This window comes from Falco rusticolus, chromosome W (genome assembly GCF_015220075.1).
Source record: "Falco rusticolus isolate bFalRus1 chromosome W, bFalRus1.pri, whole genome shotgun sequence".
Classification (NCBI taxonomy): domain Eukaryota; kingdom Metazoa; phylum Chordata; class Aves; order Falconiformes; family Falconidae; genus Falco; species Falco rusticolus.
This window is the reverse complement of record NC_051209.1, coordinates 25,142,420-25,163,943: the sequence shown is the minus strand read 5'-3', so window position 1 is coordinate 25,163,943 and position 21,524 is coordinate 25,142,420. Positions and strand designations below refer to the sequence as shown.

Genomic DNA, 21,524 nt, shown 5'->3' with positions numbered 1-21,524 from the left:
AGGTTATGATTGTCCTTTGGATTTTATTTTGGTCGGTAGTGCTGGTAGGATCATGGACTGACTTGGTGGATAGGAACAAAAGACAACTAGAAACAGAACAAGTAATTGACATTCCCAAACAAATGTCTGAGGAAAATTTGATGTTGGGATTGATTAAAGGATTTGCCATTTTGCAAAATGTTACGCAGATTACTGCTTGTTTACCAATACCAAGGGCAGTAGGTGAATATATTCCATGGGGAATTTTAACTATGAATCTGACCAATCTGGAACATAAAAATGAGACCACCTATTGTGAACAAAGGCCAGTAACTCAATGGTATGAACAAGTAAAGGTTATTAGAAAACAGTGGAAGTCGCCAGATAAAGAAACAGATTGTAAAAAACTACTGAATTATGATTTTATAACAGGATCCTGACCTGGTGCCATAGCTCAAGTTCTTCTTCCTGGGGGTCCAAATCCCCAGTTAGGATGGTGTTCTTATGATGAACAACTTAAAACCAATGTAAACAAAAGTATCATGGAATGGAAGTGTAACAAAACTGGCCAAGGTACGCAATTAGTAGAACAATGGGACTCTATATGGTCCATGGCGATATTTTCTCAATTCTAGTACATGGCCAGAACTCCTTGGTGTTTTACCTGGGATGGAAAAGTTTTTTTCAGTGTTACCCTGGGTCGATGATAGAACAACTTCATTGAGAGAGAAGGAGAATAAAATAGTGCCATGGTGAAAATGTGAAAAAGTGTACAATTGCAACAATGCAGACTTAATAATTCAACAAATTCCTCCTCTGGCCACTGCTTTAAAATATGGTTGTTTTTTTCGAGGTCTTAAAAATACTCTCAATTTAACTAGTACCTTTACACCCAGGAAAGGAACTCTGTTTAGTTGCAGAAAATCTACTATTCAAAGTCCAGGACATCTAATTTGGGCATTAAGTGACGGAACCTGGACAACTCATTTACCATTAGATGAATTACCATTAGGTGAAACAAATTACTTCAGGCATGCCAACATTGTGCCCGATTTTGAAGAAATCGCCATTTAAAGGACCCTTGGAAAGTTTAAAATTAAAACGAACCAAGAGGTCTGAGACAGATGATGATACTTGGAATGAACCCTGAACAAGAGTAAAAAATGACTGGACTCTTGCATCAATTCTGAATCCTATAGCCTCATACAGAAATAGAGCATGGCTTTATCATTTAACAGGTCAGGTAGAAAAGTTAGCAAACATCACCAAGAAAGGGTTTAAGGAATTGAACATACAGTTACAGGCGACTTCCAAGATGACTTTACAAAATAGAATGGCATTAGATATGCTCCTACTTAAAGAACATGGGGTATGTGGATATCTCAAGGATAGACTGGACCACTGTTGCATTCACATTCCAAATGTCACTCAAGATGTGGAACATGATCTGGACCTATTAGGTAAAACTGAAAAAAGAAATAGAATCAATTCGAGAAGATATGTCAGAAGATTGGCTGGGGAAAAAATTTTAACAAACTAGGATGGAATTTGAGCTCTTGGATACAGTCCATAATCAAAACTTTGTTTCTGTTACTGATTGTCTTCCTGATGATCATGCTAGTATATGCTTGTTTGAAGAAACAGTTTACCAATAGAATTGCAGTCAATTACATGATCATGAGAGAAGTACCAACTATTCCATCAAGACACAGTCCACCACCAAAATATGCTGAAACAAATGATATGTAAGTAATGTGAAAGTATTGAAATAATAATTTTCAACACTTTCAAAAGGGGGAAATGTTACAGATTTGCTAATAAGTTAAGATTGATTGACTTTATTTGATTTTATAAAATCATTTTTAATAGAAATATAGGGATAAGAAATATTTTAATGAAACTTATAGTTGCACAGTAAAACTGCTATGAAATCCTTTGTATAGTCCTGTACTAAGGCCAGAAGAATGGGCTAGAATCATTGTTTAAAACTTAGGTAATAAATTTAGGGTTTGAAAGGTTTCTTTGTATTTGACTAGACTTCTGTATTTAGAAAGTGTATTGAAATGTCAGAATATAGGATTAATGGGAACTGGGGAGAGCCGACTGGAACAGCTTGTAGTTACCTGCCAAGAAACAGTGAACTTTAGTAGAAGGTAATTCCAGCAGGGGGAGATTGCGATCATCGACTCATATACCACCTACCCAAATCGTACCCCAGACCCATTTCTGGACCTTTCTAACCTTTACTGCGCAGAATCGGGTATGGGAGGAGAGTATGTTAATGATTTACAGGAAATATCATGATTATGCATGAATAAGTTCTATATATGGTGTCTGATTTTGAATCTTGGTGTGCGTTGGTCGTGAGAAGACTCACTCATGCACCCGGCCATTAATAAGGAAGTGTCTGCTTATCTACATCACATTGGTGTCGATAAGTTCTTCATTCCAAGATTTTGGTAACAACAGCACTCTCAAAACTATCAAGCTGCAACAAGGTCTTTTACTATCTCATACCAAGATAGTCTTTATACCAGTCCCTCTGCTGCCTTCTCTTAATCTCTCCTCATCCAGGGCTCACATTCTCTCTCTCTTCTCTCTGCTCTTTACTCATCTTTCTTCCTTAGCTGCTCCCTCTTCATTGGCTGCCCAACCTCTTAACAGAACCAGCCACAGCTGCACCTTATCTACATCAGCCAACCCACCACCCCAGAAGCCAGCCCACAGCTGTATATTATCAATGTTAATTAACCCAGCTTCATTCCTCTACATCTGTCCAGTTGCATATCCCTCCATAAAATGCATTGAAGGCACAAATATGCCTGCTTGCCAAAGAAAAAGCTATGAAGGAGGAGATTCCTAACAAAGTTTTGGATCCAGGTATACCAGTGGTTTGGGCATTGGAAATTCCTGGATGAGTAAAAAATATGGATCCAGTAAAAAATGGAACTGAAACCGGGAGTCCAATTGGTAAGAAAAAAACCAATATCCTATAAAGTTAGAGGCCCGATGAGGATTGGAACCATTAATAGACACTTTTTTTGAAATTTGGATTGTTACAAGTGTCAGCCAGAATTTAACACTCCAGTCCTCCCAGTAAGGAAACCTAAATCCTTGGAATACAGATTGGTACAAGATTTACGAGAAGTCAGTACCTAGACAGTTGATGTCCACCTGGTAGTCCTAAATCCCTATACTCTCCTCACCTCCATAGCAGAGACTAACGTGTATTTTACAGTATTGGGTCTGAAAGATGCCTTCTTTCATATGCCAGTGGATGAATAGAGTCAACTTACCTTCGCTTTTGAATGGAAGAATCTGACCACAGGATAAAAGATGCAGTTGTGCTGGACTGTCCTGCCCCAGGGATTCAAGAATAGCCCCACAATATTTGGTAATATTCTGACAAAAGAATTGGAACAATGGCATCGTGAGTATGAAATAATTTCAGTGTTGCAATATGTAGATGATATACTGATTGGGTCAGATACTCAGGAAGAATGTTTGGAGGCAACTATTAGTTTACTCAGTTTCTTGGGCCTAGCAGGATACCAAGTACCAAGAAAAAAGACCCGGATTAGAAAGAGGGAAATCCACTATATGGGCTTTGAGATTATGAGAGGGCAGAGAAACTTGAGTGCTGACAGGATAGAGGAAATATGCAGAATTGCTGTTCCCACCTCAAAGAAACAATTGCCAGTGTTTCTAGGAATGGCTGGATGGTGTCAGCTCTGGATTCCACATTTTGGCTTAATAGCCAAACCCTTATATGCTGCTACAAAAGGACCAGAAACAGTGCTAGAATGGACTCCAGAATGCCAAAGGCTTTTGATGAGATAAAGAGAAAGCTGATGGAAGCCCCTACATTGGGACTCCGAAATTTGCAGAAACTATTCCAATTATATGTGCATGAAAAACAGCAAGTAGCATTGGGAGTGTTTACAAAGATGTTAGGAAGCTGGATAAGACCAGTGGGATACTTCTCCAAACAACTGGATGAAGTAAGCAGAGGGTGGACTGCTTGTTTGAAAGCAGTAGCTGTGACCGTAACTGAATGAAGAGTCTCAAAAACTGACACTGGACCAACCCCTTATTGTGTATGTACCCCATGCTGTGATCTCTCTCCTCAAAAATAAAGGACATCACTGGATCTCTCCAAGTCAATTAGCTCAGTGTCAAGCAGTGTTGCTGGAGCAAGATGATGTGATGCTCTCTCAAACCTCTACTCTTAACCCAGCTACTCTACTGCCAACCTCAGAAACTGGAGAATTACATCATGATTGTTTAACAACTATTGAACAAGTTCACTCCAGCAGGCCAGATCTTTGGGATGAACTGCTGAGGCAGAAATGGAACTTTTTACTGATGGAAACAGCTATATGTCAAATGCAAAATGAAAAGCTGGATATGCAGTGGTAACTAACACAGAAGTATTAGAAAGCAAATTGCTACCTAGCAACACTTCTGCCCAGAAGGCTGAATTAATAGCCCTCACTTGAGCCTTGGAATTAAGTCAAGGAAAAAGAGTCAACATTTATACGTACTTGAAATATGCCTTTGGAGTAGTCCATGCACATAGGGCAATCTGGAAAGAGAGAGGATTACTGACTTCACAGGGAACCCCAGTGAAATATGGGACTGAAATCATATGAGATTATTGCGAGCAGTTCTTCAACCAAAGTAAGTGGCAATAATACATTGTAAGGCACATCAGAAAGGAGATACAGACATAACAGGAAACCAAAGGGCAGATCAAGCAGCTAAAGAAGCTGTTTTAAGGGAACCAAGCTTTGAAGGGGCATTAGTCCCAAAACTTCACATAGATTTATCTCCACCAAATTATACACAATAAGATGATCAATTAGCAGAACAATTGGACTGTAATAGAAATAAGGATGGATGGTGGGAAACCTCTGAGAAACAATTATTAATTCCTGAGAAGATGATGGAAGCTGTACTTAAAAGGATGCATCAAGAGACATATGCAGGAGTGGATGCATTGTTACTTTAAGCAAAAAGGAAATTTTTTGGGGCCCAGGATACAAAGCTTTGCAGATATAGTAGTCAAAAAGTGTGAAGTCTGCTGTGCTAATAATCCTAAAATGGGGAAAAAAAATTACAAGGAGGAAACATAAAATGAGGAAGAACACCTGGAGGACATTGGCAAATAGATTTTACAGAACTGTTACTGAAATCTCAGAATGAAGAACTTATCGACACCAATGTGATGTAGATAAGCAGACACTTCTTTATTGACAGCCGGGTGCGTGAGCGAGTCCTCTCACGATCAACGCACACCAAGTCTCAAAATCAGACACCATATATAGAACTTATTCATGCATATTCATTAAGTATTCATGCGTAATCATAATATTTCCCGTAGCTCATTAACATATTCTCCTCCTATATCCGATTCTGCGCAGTAGAGCTTAGAAAGGTCTAGAAATGGGTCTGGGGTACGATTTGGGTAGGTGGTATATGAGTCGGTGGTCGCCATCTCCCCCTGCCGGAATTACCTTTTACTAAAGTTCACGGTTTCTTGGCAGGTAACTACAAGCTGTTCCAGTCGGCTCTCCCCAGTTTCCATTAATCTTACATTCTGACCTTTCAATACACTTTCTACATACAGAAGACTGGTCAAATACAAAGAAACCTTTCAAACCCTAAATTTATTACCTAAGTTTCAACAATGATTCTAGCCCATTCTTCTGGCCTTGGTATGGGATGTACAGAGGATCTCATAGCAGCTTTTACTGTGCAACTATAAGTTTCATTAAAATATATTTCTTATCCTTCTATATTTCTATTCTATAAAATAATTTTATAAAATCAAATAATCAATCCAATAAAGTCAATCAATCTTAACTTATTAGCAAATCTGTAACAGAACTACCGAGATGCAATCGATACAAATACTTACTGGTATTAGTAGATACCTTTTCTGGTTGGCCCGAGGCTTTCCCTTGTTGTACCAACAAAGCTAGAGAAGTAGTTAAGGTGTTATTAAAGTAAATAATACCTAGGTTTGATATACCAGAGGGAATTTCTTCAGACAATGGACCCCATTCTACAGCAGTAGTAGTGCAGGGAGTGTCTAAGTTTTTACAGATTGATTGGGAATTACATAGTTTGTGGAGACCACAATCTAGCGGAAAAGTAGAAAGGATGAATCAGACAATTAAAAGACAGGTATCAAAATTGTGTCAGGAAGCTCATCTGAAATGGATAGAGGCATTACCTTTAGCTCTTATGAGAATTTGTATTACTCCCAGGGTAAAAGGAGTGAGCCCTTTTGAGATAGTGAATGGGAAGGTATACCTGTCTAATCTTTTAACTGGGCAGGGAGACCAGATGCATATACAAGGAGAAGCAGATTTAAAAGAATATTTGATTTCTCTTTCACAAACTTTATCCTCACTGCATAGGTACTTAAATCAAAGAGCACCTCTTCCCCTGAACACGCCTGTACATCCTTTTCAACCCGGGAACATAGTATATTCAGACATGGAAGGATGAGACACTACAGGAAAAGTGGAAGGGACCTTACATCATTTTGTTGAAAACATATATGACGTGCAGAATTAGACTCTATAACTCGAAAGTTATAAAGTAGGTATGTTTATTGCGCGCAGATGCACGGGGGATCGCTCCTCCACAAGCGTGCATACCCGAAGTGACGAACCATCTCACATTTATACAATGAACAAATGAATATTCAATTAACGCCTATACATATTCGTTACCTAAACCCGCTTACTCTGGCTTCGTATGTTAATTAGCTTATCAGTCCTTTGCCTGGAATGTGGTGGTCTTGCAGGTTTGTAGGTGATTCATGTTCTTGTGACCATCCGATCTTCTTCAGGTGATTGTGACCACCCAATCTTTTCCAGCAAGGAGACTTAGCACTCCCTCCCTCTAGATAGCACTTGAATGTCTCTCATCTTTTCTCATTCTCTTTTAAATAGCCCCTTCTGTTAGAGAAAGAGGGGCAGGCGTCTCCTCAAAACTGTAGTTGTCTCCTCAGAGCTGTGTGCCTATGTGACCAGACACCGCACCCATGACCAGTCACCATACCCACATTCCTCGAGCAGACACATACAATCACAATCGATGTCCATTGTCCCCATTTCACACTATTTCTCCATATCATATACAGCAGTGAAAATAGAAGGAATTGACTCCTGGATTCATCATACCTGAGTAAAAAGGGCTCCCTTGACCAGACAAAATCAGTGGATGTCACAAGAAGTTGGGGATCTTAAACTACAGCTGGCTAAGAAGCTATAAGTGAAATTGTACTTAAGCTGAGAAAAGGGATACTTTAAACAGTGAAACTGATTATAAAGTTACCTCAAATGTTAGATTTAAATTTTTTTATTGTTGTTTTGCAGTAGTTCGGGGAAACTTGATTTTACAACTTGTTCAATCATTTGGGAGGATCCACAACGTGAGTAGCATTACAGTTTGCTTACCATTGCCAAAATCAGCTGAGAATCCTTTGGACTGGGGAATTTTAACTTTGGAATTGAATCAAATTTTTGCAGCTATACTGAGCAATGGCACTGGGATTTTGAAACTTACACTGATATGGAGAAATAATGTGAAATGGGGATAATGGACATGGATTGTGATTGTATGTGTCTGCTTAAGGAATGTGGGTATGGTGACTAGTCATGGGTGCGGTGACAACTACAGTTTTGAGGAGACGCCTGCCCCTCTTCCTCTAACAAAGGGGAGACGCCTGCCCTTCTTCCTCTAACAAAGGGGCTATTTAAAAGAGAATAAGAAAAGATGAGAGACATTCTAATGCTATCTAGAGGGAGGGAGTGCTAAGTCTCCTTGCTGGAAAGATTGGGTGGTCACAATCACCTGAAGATCGGGTGGTCACAAGGACATGAATCACCTGAAGAAGATCGGATGGTCACAAGGACATGAATCACCTGCAAGACCACCACATTCCAGGAAACGGACTGATAAGCTAATTAACATACGAAGCGGGGTTTAGGTAACGAATATGTATAGGCGTTAATTGAATATTCATTTGTTCATTGTATAAATGTGAGATGGTTCGTCACTTCGGGTATGCACGCTTGTGGAGGAGCGATCCCCCGTGCATCTGCGCGCAATAAACATACCTACTTTATAACTTTCGAGTTATAGAGTCCAATTCCGCACGTCAGTTTGGCGAGCCAGCCAGAAGGATTTCTGCTCGGCTGAGGGACCAGCTGCGGAGCGGACGCTCCTAGGCGCGCCCCGGGAGATTTCCTCGGAGGAGCCTCCTCTTCTCAGCTGTTCACCCGGGAGCAGAAGAGAAACCCCTGGATCCACGGATAACACGGTATGTTTAGTAACGGGGCGGCTGGTGAGACGCACGGAGACGTCCGGCGCGCAGCGTAGTCCCCAGGAGGAAAGGTACCTTGGGAGGGGGTTTGCTGACCAAGGGGTGGCCGCTAGCGATCTTGAGGGCAGATCGAGCAAACCCGAGGTTACTGCCATTCCTAAAAGCCCGGAGGCCTCGTGACGGAAAGCGGGGGGCGGGACGGAATAAGGCGGAATCTCACAGGAACAAGAGGGACCTCACAGCAGAAGTAAAAGGGAAACTTTTGCGTAGGAAAAAGAGGAAACTAAAAACTTCCTTTAGGTTGTCTTAAGAATTGGGGAATTCCTGGAATGTCACAACTGAAATAGCGCTCTGTGTCTTGTTTGTTCTATGTGTTGTCTTGTTATATGTTCAAAACTCGGAGTTATGAAATGTATGTTGAAAAATATTAACATTCTGGTAATTTGTGGCAAATAGCGGAAAACTTAACACTCTGCTTAAGACCAGGAAAAATTGGGTTTGTTTTGTTGTTTGTTTATTGGCAATTGTTCATTGAAATGCATACTTTGTGAACTGTTAGTGTTCCTAAGAGTTTGTACATAAGTGCACGGTACCGTATAACATACTGCTTGTGTGACTGCGGGCTGCCCGGAGAGTGTGAATGGTGTGATTGAGATGCGCATTTTGATTTTCCGTGTATAGCTTAATTATTTTGACTAAGTGTGAGTGCAAGAGTGCTTGAGACAGGCGTTTGAGTGCAAAACGAGTAAAAAGCTATCCGCGTTTCCAACCTTGGGTGGCTAAGGCGGCCGGAGAAAAACAAAGTAATTAAAATTGCAAAATGGGAAATGGAAGGAGTAAGCCCTGTGAAAAATCGCCCTTGGGTTGTATATTAAAACATTGGAGTGATATTGTAGGACAGGGTGGTACCGAAAATAGAAGGAAATTGGTTAAATATTGTAATCAGTGGTGGCCTTTGTATAAATTGGAGAGTGATGCGAAATGGCCTCAGGAGGGAGGAACGTTAGATTATAACACTCTCCTGCAATTAATGTTGTGTCTGAGAAGAGAAGGAAAATGGGACGAAGTATCGTATGCAGACATGTTCTTCGTCCTCCAGGACAAACCTGAGTGGCAAAAGGACTGTGGATTAGTACCCCCTCGGGATCCTATGGTACTAGCACTAGAAAAGAGTGCGGGATTAACATCACCTGATCTTTGATTGTGGCTCTAGAAAAGGATAGGAAAAACTGAGACCTAAACTAGAAAGATGTTCTTGTTGAAATTTCTGTGTTTAAAAGCTCAGGTTGCGGTTCCTTCTGTGGAGCAACCAGAATGAAACACGTTGTAAGATATAAAAACTTGTACTAATGTATGTAAAACCTGAGGGATGTGTGTGTGTGGAGAATCAAAGACCTTGTGAAAGTGTTGGGGTGAGTTTGTACAAACCCCTGTACTCCCTCGAAGGTGCGACTGAATCATGCTGGGATGCATGGCAGGATGTTTTCTGTTTGCCTGCAACGGCATGATACGTAATAACAACAGACTTAAAGCAACAAGTAGCAGATTTGCATTCAGGGTAAGAAAGAGTTAAAACAGAAGTGCTGCTGCAGAGGCAGGCTTGTATAACCTGCAGAGCAGGAAGAGCATCTCCTGCCCCGAACCCTTCTGCTGGTGAGGAGGAGGGGTTGCTATTGCTGACAATTGAGCAGAAGGACCTGACAATGTCACCCCAATTGCTGCAGCATTTGCAGTACAACAGGACCGGTAACGGCCCTTCTAGGGCAGGGAATGGGTATGAGGTGGAATTTTAGTGAATACAAAACCAACTTACTTGTTAAACTTCAGTAAAAAAAAAAAAAAAAAAAAAAAAAATTGTTACAGTTGTAGGAGCTGCTGGCCACCAGGAAAACATCCTGAAACCTTTAAAGTACAAACTAAGAAAACAAATAAGAATGCCAAATTCACTAAAATCTTTGTTGGGATGAGATTTATTAGAACATCTAGACGTTTAAAGAAGGGGAAATGAAATTAAAAGTTAAATATGATCAAGTAATTGAAATATTGAGCTTATCTTTAATTCAGCAGAAAAGAGGAAAAGAGGACCTCCCTGAAGTAAGAGAAATTTTTAACCAGGTGTATCTGAAAATAAATTCCAGGAAAGGTGAAAAATGCTTTACCTGATACAGTAAAATGATAAGGGGGAGGCTTGCTCAGTTCAGATAAAAACAATATCCCTTGGTCAGCAAGGCTGTGGGGATATTGGCAGAAAAAGTGAAATAAAATACACTCTGTAGTAGTTCTACTAATGTAAATCTGTGTGTTTTGCCATGACAGTGACTTGTTATGGGATGTGCAGATGAAACTGCATTGACAACGAAGTACAAGGAATAAGGTTGGTCAGGTGCCTCCTACCATAGTCAAGGGCAAGACTGGGTTGGCCTCTGTGTTTGCCACCAAGAAGAATCTTGAGCTCCGCTGTTGGCTGCAACCCAGTAGGCGTTGAGCGGTGGGAACATATGCCATGCCAGACCTTGATGCGAGGCATGGCCCACTCTGAGGCACTGATTTGGAAATTGGAAACCGCCTGGCCGACCATGAGGCCAGACGAGTAACAGAGGAGGTAGGAAAGGAGGAATTATCCTTAATACCAGACGATAAAATCCAAACTGTAAGTACAGATCAAGAGCCAAACTATTCTAAAGAAAACTTAAAGGTAATTCAGGACATGAATTATAAAATAAAATTAAGTGGATTTATTTAAGGGATGGTTGTATAGTGGTACCATCCAATTTAATATGGACCACAGCCCTATTATTAATAAGACGCATTGGGGAGCTGATACTTTATATAAAAGTCTAAATCAGAAATTGAAAGGGCGAAACTTGTATACTGTAATAAAACAGGTGACTCAGCAATGTGAAATGTGTTTACGCAATAATCCCAATACAGCAAATAAAATAAAACTAGGGAACATTAGCAGAGGGAATGTTCTAGGGCAACATTGGCAGATCGATTTCTCAGAACTTCCTAGAAAAGGGGGGTATCGATATTGGTACTAATGGATACCTTTTCAGGTTGGCCAGAAGCCTTCCCATGCAGAACTGCTTAAGCCCGGGAAGTGACCAAAATACTACTCCAAGAGATAATACCTAGGTTTGGAGTCCCAGCAGTAATGTCCTCGGATAGAGGACCACATTTTGTGTCCAGAATAGTGCAACAGATCAGCCACCATCTAGGAATAGATTGGCAATTACATACCTCATACTGACCACAATCGAGTGGCCAGGTGGAAAAGATGAATCATCTAATCAAACAACAGATTGTCAAGTTAGGCCAAGAAACAAATCTAACTTGGCCCCAGTCTTTGCCATTAGCTCTTACACGAATTCGAACTAGACCGAGAGCAAAAGAGGGGCTTAGCCCATTCGAAATTTTATATGGACGACCCTATGGGGTACAAAAGGGGACGTCTTCACAGATTGGTGAAGAAACAATGACTTCCTATATGGTGGCACTAAACAAACAATTAATAAGAATTGAGAAGCATGTGATGGGAACACGCAGTAGGGGTCTGGATGGACCTGTTCACGATATACAACCAGGAGACTATGTATACGTTAAGTGTTTTGCAGATAAAACCCTGGAACCACAGTGGACCGGACCTTTTCAAGTCCTACTCACCACCTACACTGCAATCAAGGTTGAGGGACAGAATTCTTGGATTCACCATACCCGGATTAAGAAAGCCCCTGCAACTTCTTGGAAAGTAACCCCAGATAAAAAAGAACTGAAACTCAAATTTACTCGGACAAATGGGAACAATGTGGGTGGCAAGTAAGTGAACCTGAGCGGTTGCAGATCCACCATATGGGAAGGGCACCACAACAAACAATATAGAACAAGAGTCGGGGACTGAGCCAGTGGCCAGGCTCGCCCAACTTGTTATTAGTAAGCCCCAACTCAAACAAAGATATTTTTGATCAAAACAGATTTTAACGTTTAGATTCTTAAAATGATCAATAGTGGGTTTAAACCATTTGTGTTTTTTTGTACCCTCTCTCTTGCCTACAACCAAGAGCCTGATAATTGGCCTTGGAATCATGCCCAGAAAAAACACACTGGAATAATGGGAAAGGTGGACTCAAAGACGAAACTAGCTATGGTGGTTTTTTTCTGAAAATGAGGTGTACCAAAGGAATCAATGGGATCGGGAGGATGTACACAAAATCGACCGATTATGGGGAAAATTAGGAGATAGGATAAAAGTAGGATGTCAAACCTATAATGAAAAGGATAACATCAAGATTTCGGGTGACACCCAGATTAATGTCAGAAAGGTAGATAAGGAATTTACCCTTCTAAATACAACCATGTGCTTTAATTCACGGGAATGTTGGCACAATTTTACCTTAACTGAGCCCATCTTTATAATATGCCTAGGAAAGGAATCCCCAAGAACAGCTCTGACTTATAAGATCAAAATAACAATCATGCTAACCACTGTTCCTACCACCACCACAGTTACAACAACCCCATTAACACTTGATCTTAAATTAACTAAACCAGATCCAAAAATTTATACAATTGGACCATATGTAATCAGAAATACAGGTCAGCAACAAATGTTGTTTAACCCAGAATGGTCTCTGAAAAGAATAGAGTTACAAATACAAGTCAATGTTTCTGATGTTAAGCCATCCTGTTCCCCCTTCTTACGAACCTCTTATGAGGGATGGACAACTTGGTTAAGAAAAAGGGGAAATATTTATCGAAACAGAATAGTGAGAGATGTAACTGGAATGTTGGGAACAGGACTCGGAGTATTAAATTCCATAGACTCAGAGGTGATAATGAATAAACTAGCCGCCACCACGGCCGATCTATCAAAACTACAACAACCACTAAAATCTTCATTATTAGCATTAGGGGCACACCAATGGTTGATATCGAAGGTACTCCCCAGGTGGGAACAAATAAACATGGAAGATCATCAACTCATCACTAAGGCGTTAGGTGGTTTACAGGACGACGTCGCCCTGGCTCTAAGTTGCATCCAAGCCCAAATGTGGATGCAATCAATAGCTGCATCCATAATAAGAGAAGGAGAGGAAGGCATATTTCCTACAGAAATTCGAAAGATGGTTTGGGACAGTGCTACGGAGGTAGAAAGAAAACTCCAGTCATGGTGGAATATGGTGAACTTTACCTATGACCCCAACACACACACCATCACAGCTTTTGTGTTAACCATACATAATGCAGTAATAATTACCATACACCCCATTGTAGCCCTTGGAATTAACCATAATGGGGTGCTCCTATACCCTTTTGAACATAGAACATGGGCCAGAAAGATAGGCGACAAGTGGCAAACAGTAGATTTAGAATCTTGTATTATGCGAGAACAGCAGGGCTTCCTCTGTGAAAGCAATACTATAATGGCTCAGGATACTTGTTTAGATACAGATCAGAAAATATGTCATTTCGAGGCCCGACCAAATGCAAACTTGAAAACAGTAATTATATATGCAGGGAAGGGATGTGCGTGTTTGAGAACTAAGTGTAACACAATAACCATAGATGGGGAGGTAAAAGAGACTGCACAATATTCAAATTATTGTATTTGTAATTTTACTACTATCACAGGATGCGATTTTAGTTACTCAGCCCCAGTAGTGTCTCATCAATTCTTAAAATCCAATTTTACCCTATCACAGATAATAATTCCTACCCCCATAGGACTAAATATAAGCAGTATAAAAGAACTATTAAAACATGCAGATTTACAACGTATACTGGAAGAAACCAAAGAAAAGGGACATGAAACTCTTCTTATGATCCATCATGATGTAGAGGGGATCAAGAAAGTTTTAAAAAAGGTAGAACAGGATGGAAACCATAATTGGTGGGATACTCTCTTTGGCTGGTCACCCTCTGCAACAGGAATTCTTAACACTCTGGTACACCCCATTGTGATCTTATTGATCAGTTTAGGAATTTCCTTAATACTAACCATTATGTTATATTTGTGGGTTTGGAGAATGTTTAAAAGAGTAACACTTATGTATGATGCTTTATATCATTCGGGAAGGCTGCTTAAGTAAAAGAATTTACTTAATTTAATAGAAAAGGGGGGATTGATATGGAGAAATAATGTGAAATGGGGATAATGGACATGGATTGTGATTGTATGTGTCTGCTTAAGGAATGTGGGTATGGTGACTAGTCATGGGTGCGGTGACAACTACAGTTTTGAGGAGACGCCTGCCCCCCTTCCTCTAACAAAGGGGAGACGCCTGCCCTTCTTCCTCTAACAAAGGGGCTATTTAAAAGAGAATAAGAAAAGATGAGAGACATTCTAATGCTATCTAGAGGGAGGGAGTGCTAAGTCTCCTTGCTGGAAAGATTGGGTGGTCACAATCACCTGAAGATCGGGTGGTCACAAGGACATGAATCACCTGAAGAAGATCGGATGGTCACAAGAACATGAATCACCTACAAACCTGCAAGACCACCACATTCCAGGCAAAGGACTGATAAGCTAATTAACATACGAAGCCAGAGTAAGCGGGTTTAGGTAACGAATATGTATAGGCGTTAATTGAATATTCATTTGTTCATTGTATAAATGTGAGATGGTTCGTCACTTCGGGTATGCACGCTTGTGGAGGAGCGATCCCCCGTGCATCTGCGCGCAATAAACATACCTACTTTATAACTTTCGAGTTATAGAGTCAAATTCCGCACGTCAACACTGAAAAGGGAAAAGGTGTTTGGATTGGGAAAGTGGTTTGTGTGGATTGATAGTACTACACTTAATCAGTGTTGGCATGTAAATGATACTCAACCAACATATAAGACCTTTTTAAGCCTTCCCGAACCATGTGAAAACTTCCCATGGGGTTTAAATCTACCTCAGGTATGGACTGGTCCTGAAGAAGGCATTTGGCATTATATGCAAAACATGTATTGGTGTATTGATTAGACTAGGAGGGAGGAAAGAACAGGTAAAAGTTTTGTTAACAGAGGTAGTCAATGCTATTTAGAAATGGAGTGAAACATCCTAGATGGAATTGTGCCCAGGTTTTTAATTGTTCAACAACAGAAGTAGAGATTCAGAGACTGGGACCAATTGCATGAGCCTTGTACTTAGGCTGTTTATGCAGAAATTATACTACTAATATAAGAGATATCTGGACAAACACTGTTATGAAAAACGTTTCCACTAAATGTGATACTGATACCATACTGAGGGAAGGGGTTAAAGAAATTTTAGTCGATCTAATTGCTTAACGATTACCTAGATTGTTGTTGATAAATAATGCTTTGTTTTACTAACTATTGTGTAAATTAACTGAAGCAAGGAGTCAACAGTTCCTCCTGAAGGACAGTTCCTAATGAGAACTAGCTAAAACCAACTCTATAGTTTGGACAAAGACCAAGGATAACTGAGTCTGCATGAAGAGAGAAGGTAAAAAGTTCAGAGTGAGGGAGACTACCAAGCCTTCATCCCCACGACCTCCACGACCCCCACCAAGAGGCACCACACAAGCGCAGTTGGGAGGGACTTATGGAAATGACTTCTTGGAACTAATTTTAATATGAAGCAGTATGAAGCTGGGGCTAGGTTATGAATATGTATAGGCATATTTGGGAAACTTATGTATATGCAACATTTGATTATATAAATTGAGGCAAGTTGTTGCCCCAGGCACACACGGCTTTGGTGGGACTACCCCCCACCCCCACCCCACCCCTGCTTCCCAGTGCTGAATAAACATACCTACTTTACAATCTGATAAGATTGTGGAGTCTGATTCTGCATGTCAATACCCTCTATGGGACATACAGTATGGGTGAGTGATGATGGAACTCACTTGCCCTTGAAAGGGGAATTGAGAAGTCATACATTAGGAGTGTTAACTTTATGGCCCTTATGAAGAAAAAGATCTTTGGAACCTCAGTTCTGGGTGAAGTTAAAAAGAGACAATGTTAACCCATGGAGACATCCCTCAATGGGAACCCAAGTAGGGTGGATATTAGAATCTATATTCAGTCCACAAATTGCTTCTTACTGGAACCATATGTAGTTGCACAATTTGACCGGACAAGTAGAAGTTTTAGCAAATGCGACCGGTGCTGGATTACAAGATTTAAATACTCAACTCCAAGTGACTTCAAAAATGATCCTTCAGAACAGATTTGCCTTAGACTTATTGTTATTGTGAGAACATGGATTATGCAGATACTTAAACCTGAATGATAAAAAATGTTGTGTCCACATCCCTAATGTTACAGAATATTTGGACAATCAAATTAACAAGATAAAACAAGTGGCAAAATCTAGCAGAGATCTTAAAAAATCAATGGAAGAAAACTGGCTGAATAAAATACTCCATAGTTCTGGATTCTCTCTTACTGGATTGTTGGCAAACCTACCTCAGACTATAATTATAATAGTAATTTTCATTGTTATAATCTGTATTGCTTTGAGTTGTGTTAAAAGACTAATTGTGCAGTCAGCTCTAGAGATTCACATAATGATAGCTAAAAGGAATAAATAAATAAATCAAACGATTAAGGGAATGATTGATAAAATCAAATGTATTGTTAGAAGTTTGAATTTAGGATGATTGAAACAAATGAGTTGTTAATAGTTAATTCAAGATATAAGTAATTTTGTATATCCTGCTAAGCAGTTCATTAAGCACCAGCAAATCCTTTGTCCAAAAGAGTAACTTCAAAAGGAAGCACTCCCACAAAATAGATGAGCTGACTTGAAGTCCGCCATGAGGAATGAGCTCAGCAAAAACTAGGGGAAAGGTAATTCTGGCAGGGGGAGATCAAAACGGCTGACTCAGTGACCACCAACTCAAGAAATCCCCCAGACCCAAAAAGAAGTTGAGACTGAGCACGAGGACTAATTAACATGAGAAGCGAGAGAATTATTTGACAAATAGGAAACTGAGTACTAAGTAATGAAGGAGTTGCGTATCTTGTAACCAATGAAGGCTGATGTCTTTGTATGCTAAACTGTATAATTAGTGTAAAGTTTTGACAATTGGGGAGCTAGGCATTTGTGGGTTACCACCTAGCTCCCTACTTTGTGCAAACTAGAATCAAGGAATAGAAATACATCCACTTGGTGTGTGAATTGGCACTGCCCACCAGGCAATGAGATCCTGTACTGGACAACAATGCTGTGCATTTATATGTACACCAAAAAAAATCTTCCCTGTGTAAAGGAAAATAGATGTCTTCAGCAAGATAATTTTTTTCCTTACAAATATAATAGAAAATTATTTCTGAGTTATATCAATGTATATTTATTTCCTATTTGAATGTGTTACCTATAGGGGCTTTATGCACAAAATTAAAGCACTTAAGAACCATCATTTTATTATCACTTTTTATGTCATGAAATTGTTCTCTCTTGCTGATTTAATGTTATGTGATTAAAATGTTGGGGGTTTTGTGTGTGGTGTGGTGGGTTTGTTGTTTTTTTTTTAAAAAATTCTTCTAACAGTTGCATTTTTAAGAAGGAAGTGAAGGCTAGTAATGTTTTCTTGCTTAAGCTGATAACGTGAATAGTTATCTATTTCATTTAATTTTAGAGAAGCCCTCAGTAGCTTTTCTTTGCTGCAAAACACTGAAGGACTTGTAAATATTACATGGTTCTTGCTCCCTCTTGAAAGCAAGTGCAGACCACTTCAGGATACAAGATGGATGTGATGTTATTTTAAAGACCTTGATCTACTTAGTGCACTGGATTTGTCTGGTATTTGTAAGAGGCCAGTGCTTAGGTGGAAAAGTGCTTATTATCAGTCTAAGAAAACTGCTCAGTAGCAAAGGAGTAAAGTGTGCAAATAAGAAGCAGTTAGCATATACTATGAATTCTGAGGTTTTAGCTGAGTTGATTCTATTATATTCCATTATGCATCTGCTCTGCTTAAGATAAAAATAACAATTTAGTAAAGATTCTAGTACTTATAAACAGTTTATGCTGAAGTTGTCAAATTGTCTGAGAAAACCAACTGTCATTTTTTTTTCTTCATTTTAATCAGGTTCTTAAACCACTGGATGTGAAAACCAGATTCTGCAATGCTGACGTGAGAGCTGCGTGTATTTGGTTTGTTTTGGTGTGCTGGGTTTTTATTACCTCACATTAGGTGGTTAGATTGAATTCAAAGAGCTTCTAAAGTACATAGTTTCTTAGAAATATGATCTGTTCTAAAGGGAAAAAATTAGTAGATTTATATCAGTTTAAAAATATATTTTTGATGAAGAGGAAAACAGATGGTATCTAAGGCAGACACATCAGGACTTTATTGTAATTCACTGTAAATTTATGCATAGTTTCTGCATTCCTGTGAACTCAAATACTTGCAGTTATTGCCTGTTGTCCTGGTTTTGGATCTGATAGAGTTAATTTTCTTCCTAGTAGCTGGTGCAGTGCTGTGTTTTGGATTTGGTGTGAGAAAAACATTGATAGGACACTGATGTTTTTAGTTGTTGCTGGGTAACATTTATACTAAGTCAAGGACTTTTCAGTTCCTTGGGCCCTGCCAGCGAGAGGGCTGGAGGGGCACTGGAAATTGGGAGGGGACACAGCCAGGACAGATGACCCAATCTAGCCAAAGAGATATTCCATACCATATGACGTCATGCTTGGTATATATACTGGGGGAAGAAGAAGGAAGTTGGGGACATCTGGCATTATGGCGGTTGTCTTCCAAAGTAACCGTAACATGTGATGGAGCCCTGCTTTCCTGGGAATGGCTGAACACCTGCCTGCCCATGGGAAGTAGTGAATGAATTCCTTGCTTTGCTTTGCTTGCGTGCATGGCTTTTGGTTTACCTATTAAATTGTTCTTATCTCAACCCTGGAGTTTTACATTCTCTTCCGATTCTCCTCCCCATCCCTCCGGGTGAGGGGGAGTGAGCAAGTGGCTGTTTAGTAGTTGGTTGCTGGCTGGGCTGGCTGGAGTTAAACCACGATGATAACACACTGGTGTTTTTGTTGTTCCCAAGTAGTGTTTATACTACGTCATGGACTTTTCAGTTTCTCAGGCCCTGCCAGCAAGAAGGCTGGAGGGGCACAAGAATTTGGGAGGGGACACAGCCAGTATAGCAACCCTAACTGGCCAAGGGGGTATTCCATTCCATATGATGTCACGCAGAGTATATAAGCTGGGGAGGGGAGTTGTCAGGGAAGGGTTATTGCTGCTCGGGGACTGGCTGGGCATCAGTCAGTGGGTGGTAAGCAATTGTATTGTGCATCTCTTGTTGTTTTTTTTAATTTGGTTCCCTCCCCCCCCCCGCCCCTTGAGTTTTATTTCTGTTTCTGTCATCTCCCTTTTCATTATTATTATTATTATATTTTACTTTTTTCCAGTTATTAAACTGTTCTTATCTCAATCCAAAGGTTTTGCTTTTTTCTGATTCTCTCACCTGTCCCACCAGGGAGGGGTGGAGTGAGCGAGTGGTTCTGTGGTACTGTGTTGCTGGCTGGGGTTAAACCATGACACTTGTATATTCAGTAATTTTTCTACCCTGAGGTTTTAGAGCTGCAAAGTGACTTTACTGGTCTGCAATTCCACAGAAGCAATGAGGGAAAACCACCTCTAGTTTCATGTTTTTTTCAGCTTGTGAAGTTAAACAGTCTGTAGCTTTCATTCTTGTACTTGAATTGGTCCTTATATACCATCCTCAGACATTAGCTTCATTTAACAGATATGTCTTATAGGATGTTTTGAAGATAGAGCACCAGTTAAATTGTTGGATGCATATGATATTGGTAACCATTGGCATGATGCAGCTGAGTGAGACAGGAGGCTGATTTTTGCTTTTTATCCAGTACATCAGTGTTTCATAATAATAATAAAATGTATCTGAACTATTATACTTAAGTTCAAGAAAAACACACACACATTATTTTTTTTGTACAGTTTGATTTACTAGTAATTCAGCATTGTATGTAATTAATGTGCAGTGCAATTCCTTACCATTTGTTATATTATTTTTTTAAAATAATTTGGATTAAAAATTGAGTTGCAATTGAGTTGGTGAAAGTCTTAGTAAGTGGTGATCTGAAGTGTTACAAATAAGCAATAGCTAGAACATAGCAAAATTATCCCACATCCATTGTTTGGCAAGATATCTGTTGACAAACACTTTTGCTCCTATTGTTACTGGGATTAAGGGTTCTTTTCTTGCATTAATTAATTTGATTTGCAAGCATGGACTAAAACCTTGACTTTTTTAACAATAGGACTGTTTACTCTTTTTAATAATACTAATCACATTTTCATGAACTTGCACTTTTGTTTTTTCAGATAGATGAAGTATTTCTGGAAACTCAGATTCAGAATATCACTACCTCTTCAATGTTTATGGAGGAATTTTCTTTAGAGCCATCTGTTATGTATAGTGTTGCAGAACTGAACACAATTGACACAGCAGGGGAAAGGTATGTTCATATTCAGGATATTTGACTTTGAAACTCTTGGTATTATGATTTTATGAGATAAAAGCATTGCAGTTAGTGAGTGGTCTGTAACTGTAGTTTTGTACTTCTTTGCTTGATTAAAAAGATCAAATTCCTGTTATGTATTCAGCTGGAAAAGTTGTTACAGTTTTCTTTTTATAGAAACTATTCTTAAAACTTTATAATTCTACCTAGTAGAGAAATCCCCAACTTAATCCTCAAATAATCAATAACATGGATTTATTGAAAACATACTATTTCAGTGTTTCCTATATAAAATTTAGCCCACACCTGGTTCTGACTTGACCTGTTTATACATATTTAACCTTACAGGACCCATCTGACTTGTCCTTGCTTCCTTCTAGTAGACTGGTATCTGTTTTCAATTGTTCTAATTAATGTCTAGCAAGTCAGCAGTCAAGGTGAATTGGTGGAATGCCTTTATAAGATATTAGAATACAAAAATTTGTCACTCTGAAATAAATTAAATGTCATTTAGTGTCAGTTAGTAAAACAACAAATATCAGAATTGTCTACTGTGTTCAGTAAACTGTTGTGGATACAAAAGCTTGTCGTATCTGGGTGGAGGTTAATTTGTTTCTGTGCTTTGCAGTTGCTTGGGTTTTTGGAGGAGGTATAGTTTGAGTGCTTCTGTAGTGAGGGCTGAAGTGAAAATTCTGGTTTTGTCTGTCGAAGGGTTCAGCTGCAGCATTGTGGAGCATTGTTCTTAGAAAG

General features: G+C 39.5%; 1 long non-coding RNA gene across 1 annotated transcript in view; it reads right to left on the bottom strand.

Annotated features, from left to right (window-relative positions):
* Positions 1-95: 95 nt before the first annotated feature.
* LOC119140882 overlaps positions 96-21,524 on the bottom strand; it is a 24,865-nt gene continuing 3,436 nt past the window's right edge. Inside the window, exons 2-4 of the long non-coding RNA XR_005101766.1 lie at positions 17,168-17,173; positions 14,802-14,805; positions 96-386 (exon numbers count right to left, since the gene is read on the bottom strand). This is a non-coding gene — a long non-coding RNA (uncharacterized LOC119140882). The remainder of the gene's footprint in view (positions 387-14,801; positions 14,806-17,167; positions 17,174-21,524) is intronic.